This window comes from Tupaia chinensis, unplaced genomic scaffold (assembly GCF_000334495.1).
Source record: "Tupaia chinensis unplaced genomic scaffold, TupChi_1.0 Scaffold148073_2, whole genome shotgun sequence".
NCBI classification, from domain to species: Eukaryota; Metazoa; Chordata; class Mammalia; order Scandentia; family Tupaiidae; genus Tupaia; species Tupaia belangeri.
In genome coordinates this window covers 47,419-53,085 of record NW_006207924.1, presented here as the reverse complement: position 1 = coordinate 53,085, position 5,667 = coordinate 47,419, and the positions used below count along the sequence as shown (strand labels likewise).

General features: G+C 42.1%; 1 pseudogene; it reads right to left on the bottom strand.

The window, feature by feature from the left end:
• LOC102480578 (ATP-dependent RNA helicase DDX50 pseudogene) overlaps window positions 1-4,603 on the bottom strand; it is a 5,228-nt pseudogene extending 625 nt beyond the window's left edge.
• Window positions 4,604-5,667: the final 1,064 nt, after the last annotated feature.

The following is a 5,667-nucleotide window of genomic DNA, read 5'->3' as shown; positions in this document are numbered from 1 at the left end:
CTCCCTCCCTCCCTCTCTGGTCAAATTAAAATAAATAAGTAAATAAAGTTAAATAAAATAATTTTTAAGATGTAGGCATTTAATAGTGATTTACACCTTAATCATTCCCCTTTGTTATAGAGCAAAACAATACCATTTTGTATTGCTATCATGTCTCTTTCTTATACATTTAACTCTGGTATCTTTCCCAAGAAAAGACTTATTCTCACCCTCACTGTAAACTGGGTCTACATGTTTTTACATATTTTTAGAATAAGGATAACAATCCTCCCTCAAAGGGTTGATCTAATGAACCAATGTCACCATGTATATTCAAGGGCCAAGATCCACACAAGTTTGTCCCCAACTTGATGGAGAGGTATACAAGGAACATAGAAGTCCCTTGAGGTAGCAGCCTGCAGTGCTGGGAGCACAGAGCATTTGGGAGACAGGACTAGAAATTTAGACTGAGTCTATAGGGTTGAGAGTCTGAAATGCCAGCTGGGAAAATGAGTTCATCACTCTTGTATTAGGTAGTGGGTATTTCTAAAGGTGTTCATGTGATAATATCAGGGCCAGTTTCAGGCAAACTGCTCTCTATATGGCTGTGTGTAAAGTGGCCTGGACAGAAGTGAGTAGAAATGAGGTTTGGGAAGCTATTATAAGGGTATAGAACCTGGGGGCTTTAACCGTCTGCTCTCTCCAGGAAGCCTTCTACAGTGTGGACAAGTTAGCTGACCTGGATGAAGAGAAAGGAATGAGGGGAGATGAATAAAGTATGTATAAGACTAAATAGATATTCTTTTAGTCTTTGTATTTTTTTTTATTTATTTGCCAGAAAGCACATGTGCTCATCAAACACAGACAGGCAGAGAGAGGAAGAGGGAGAAAGCACCCCTAAATGGGGAGGGGTCACACCACAATTTCTTCTCTTCCATTTCTCTTCCATTTTCCATCCTGTCAAAAGTTTGGGTACACATGGACATGCACTAAGATTGTTTTTCAAGCCACTAGGGCTACAATATGAACCATGAGTTCAGCCATGTGGGATCCAGTTCCCTCGACCACTAGGCCATTGGCACTTCCCTTATAAAAGTTTTTTATTTATTTTATTTTCTTTATTTAATTTTTTTTTTTTTTTTGCTATAGGGCGTGTGTGCTCACCAGAAAACCAGAGAGAGACAGATAGACAGAAAGTGAGAAATCACCCCCCAGGGGGGATGGCCACTCCACAATCCCTTCTCCTCCATTCTCCTCTTGGGATCTTGGGCACACACACATGCACACACACCCTGTGTGAGTTTAAGCTGCCAGGTCCAGGACTTGAACTGTGGTCGACTACGTGGGAGTCCAGCGACATAGCCATTATGCTAACTGCTGGTCCCAAAGTTTTTTATTTTTTTTTAAGGCTTTTGTCACAGGGCAAGTGTGCTTGCCAGCAAGGATAGAGACAGTGAGAGAGAGAGAGAGTGAGAGGGGGAGGTGAGAAGTCACCCCCTGCCCTGAAAGAATGACCACGTCAAATCCTTTCTCCTCCATTCTTCTCCTGGGATTTTTGGGGCAAATACACACATACCCAGCATGATTTTCAAGCGTCCAGGCTTGGGACCTGAACTATTATTGGCCATGTGGGAGTCCGGCACCTTTAATCACCATACCACCTGCTGGCCCCTATAAAAGCCATTTTATTGATTGATTGATTTAGATGATAAAAGGAGAGCTTTTTTTTTTCAAATGTATAACTGGATAAGCCGATTTGTTGTTTTTGTTTTTGTTTTTGTTTTTGTTTTGTTTTGTTTTGTTTTTTGAGAGGTTTTCGCTATAGGGCACGTGCGCTCGCCAGACAGACAGAGAGAGACAGAGAGACAGAAAGCGAGAAATCACCCCCCAGGGGGGATGGTCACGCCGCAATCCCTTCTCCTCCATTCTCCTCTCGGGATCTTGGGCACGCACGCACACGCACCCGGCATGAGTTTTAAGCCACCAGGTCCGGGACACGAACCGCGGTCGACTACGTGGGAGTCCAGTGACATAGCCATTACACTAACTGCTGGTTCCCCCGATTTGTTTAAAATCATTCTTGTGAAATACTTTTTTAAAAATATGACCAACTTCTTTGAAAATGGCAAACACATACTTCAACTTATGTTGACCTAATTTTTGGTGGATAATACTCATGATTAGGCAGAAAAAGGCAAACCTACACTGGTGGATTAACTATCAAATATGTACTCAAAACTCAGTCTGTGGTCCCCACTTCTTTTGAGAGATTTTCACTGTAGGGCGCGTGCACTCGCCAGACAGACAGAGAGAGACATAGAGACAGAAAGCGAGAAATCACCCCCCAGGGGGGATGGTCACGCCGCAATCCCTTCTCCTCCATTCTCCTCTCGGGATCTTGGGCACGAACGCACACGCGCCCGGCGTGAGTTTTAAGCCACCGGGTCCGGGACGCGAACCGCGGTCGACTACATGGGAGTCCAGCGACATAGCCATTACGCTAACTGCTGGCTCCCAGTGGTCCCCACTTCTTGATCAGTTTCTCTTCCCACCCCATCTTCTACCATCTTGTCAACTTTCTGACCGACTCCCTCATCAACTGTCTGCCTGAGCCTCCACCACATCAACCACCTGACTGGACTAATTGACCCCACCAACCTCTTGACCAGCCACTTCTCTGCCTGGAATTAGAAGATGTGTCTCCATCATAATATTCTTCAATTTTGGGTAATTTGACTGGCACTGAAGAGTATCCAGTCTGAATCATGCCACGCTGCCTATAACCTTTCAGACTAAGTGTGGAAATGCCAAACATCCATATTTCCTTTCAGGAGGCATATTCTGGTAATTTGGGACACAGCATTACTACTCGGCTTTCTGTTAAGTTCTTTCCAAATGCAGCTGACATTCTGTATTTCTTCTGGGCATGGTCACAAGCTTCTTATCAGAGGTGATCAAAGATTGTGGTTAAAAGTTTGATGCACCAGCTAATGCTGCAGCCATCGCATCCACTGTCCCTTTCTCTTCTATCTGTCTCTGAGTTGATGGTCGTAAAAGATCAATAGTAGCATAAGAAACAGAAGCAAGAGACCTGATGGCATCTATGCTTCTAGATTTAACTAAATCCATTGTAAAAGGAACACCTACACATTTAAAAGTAATTCTTGCTTTTTTGTTCCACATATCTTAGTTGACCTCTTTCTCTTGTCGATAAAAACATATGCAATCTTTACCTGTGCATCCAGAGTGAGGAACATAGGACTCAACATCCTGTGGAGAACTTTGGATCACCAGGTCAACCTCGAGGGTGACCAAACCATGGGCAGCCACATTGGTTATCACCAAAACTTTTAAATTGCCTTCTCTTAAGCCTTTCAGTATAATTTCTCCTTATGATTGTGCAATGCCCTCCTATAAACACTGCACATTCTGTTTTATATGAGGATTCATGGCCATTTCTGTTACATTCTTCTTGGTCTCACAGAAAATAATAGCCCCCCCTTCAGACCCGCTGTAGGCTTGAAGGATACTACCAATAACTGCTGGTCTCTGAGACCAGTGGCATTGGATGGCCTGATGCTCTACATTGTTGCAGCCTGTTGAGTCATTTTTTCTGCAAAGTCAACTTGTTCATGTCTGGATTTCAGGTTGTTTTGTTTGTTTACTTGTTTTGTCTTGTTTTTTTACGACTTTGTATACCCACTGTGGGTAAATTGCTGAAAATAGTAAAGTTTGAGAATTGTCTTCAGAATCAGTTTTATAGGATTTGTGGATAGTATCTTCAACTTGTTCAGCAAAACCTAAACCTAACATTTGGTCCACTTCATCAAGCACAACGTGGCACAGTTTAAAAAGATCCGATTCCATTGGATCAATGCCATTTCGAACATGATTAATTTGGCTTTGATATGATGTCCTACCATAGAAACATGCCACATTGAATTTCCTAGTTGTATCTTTGAAGTCGTCAGCTATCTGGTTTGCCAGTTCCCTTGTTGCAGCAAAAACAAGTACCTTTGGTGAGCAGCTTTTTAAAATTGCTTCTTGATTTCTTTCAATCAAGGAGATAGTAAAAGAGAATGTCTTTCTTTTTCCTGTTCATGCCTGAGCTATTAAATCTTTTCCTTCATATACAGGACCAAAGGTCTTAGCTTGAAGAGGAAAGAGATACATTACTCTTTGACCTTTCGGAAGTTTTATAGTCTCTCTCAAACACAGGGAATTTGGAGAAGTCTTATTTCTGTTCACGTGTTTAGGGTCCCCCTCTATTTTCACTTTATTTATGAAAACTACCTAAAGATGACACTCACATTCATTTTGTTCATATTCATCGATATCTCCATTTGGCAGGCCTTTTCTTCTTGACTTATGAGATTTAGAGGATGCATCTGAAAGTCTACTAAATCCTTCTTCAGTGTCTCCATTTAGCTTCTCTTTCATTAGTTTTTTTTGGGCTTAAGAGCATCCAGGTCATCTCCAACACCATTTTCTCTAGTTTGTGATTTCTCACTTGAGTCATAGTGGTGCTTTGATTTCCTCTTATCATTTTTTCCCCCCTCTCCTTCTTCTGGTTCTCACACTCCTCAAAAGGTGCTTCCAGCTCCATAATGTCCCTCCAGAGGAGTTTTCCCAGGGAACTGCCACCACTTCTCTCTGGACACAGTGGATACAACCACCTACAGGCAGCGACAGAGTAAAAGGAAGTTTTTCCAAGCCCCCTGCCATAAAAACCATAAAAGTCATTTTAAAGCCACAATTTACATCATTTTGTATTTAATTTTCCATAAGCAAATTTTAAAATAGCATTTTGTTTCTACTAAAAAAAGATAAGCAGCCAGCCCCATAGAGGTTAATCCCTGTGGATAGAGAGGCGGATATCACATGGCTAACTGTAATTAGAATCCAGCCCTAGCAGCTTAAAAAACACATCAGGCGGGACCAGCAGTTACTGTAATGGCTGTGTCCCTGGACTCCCATGTAGTCGACTGTGGTTCGAGTCCCAGACTCAGTGGCTTAAACTCACACCAGGTGCATGTGTGTGAGTTTAACCTAAGATCCCGAGAGGATAATGTAGGAGAAGGGATTGTGACTTGGCCGACCCCCTGGTGGATGCTTTCTCACTTTCCCTCTCTCTCTCTGTCTCCCTCCAGTGAGTGCACAAACTCTATAGCAATTTTTTTTTAAATTTTAGAGATGGAAGTTGGTGATGGTTGCACAAACAATGTGAATGTGCTTAATGCCACTGAACTGTACACATAAACAGGATTAAAATGGTACATCGTATAATATGTGTATTTTTAAATAAGTAAGTTCATTATAATAGAAATTGAGCAATATCCTGGAGAACAACAAGTGCCAGAGCCCAGGGAGATTAGAGCACTCACAGCCCTGGAGGCTTCAGGACAAAAAGAGAAAAAAGCTTTAAAATAACGCTAGCTTTAACTACTTAGCCTCCCCTCTCAGACCACACTCAAGGATAGGGATTACACAAGTGCTCAGGCACTGGGATACTTGGCTCACTGAGACCATCTTAGAGGCTGCCTGTCTCATTTTTCCACCTCCCTCTAGTAGTTACTACAAATACTTCATCTATCACAAGAGTTAGCCACATATAATGTACAAGTGTTTGGCCTAGCTGTTCAAATAAGATTTACTAATTTTTTTCCCCCATAGATGGTATTTTAAATT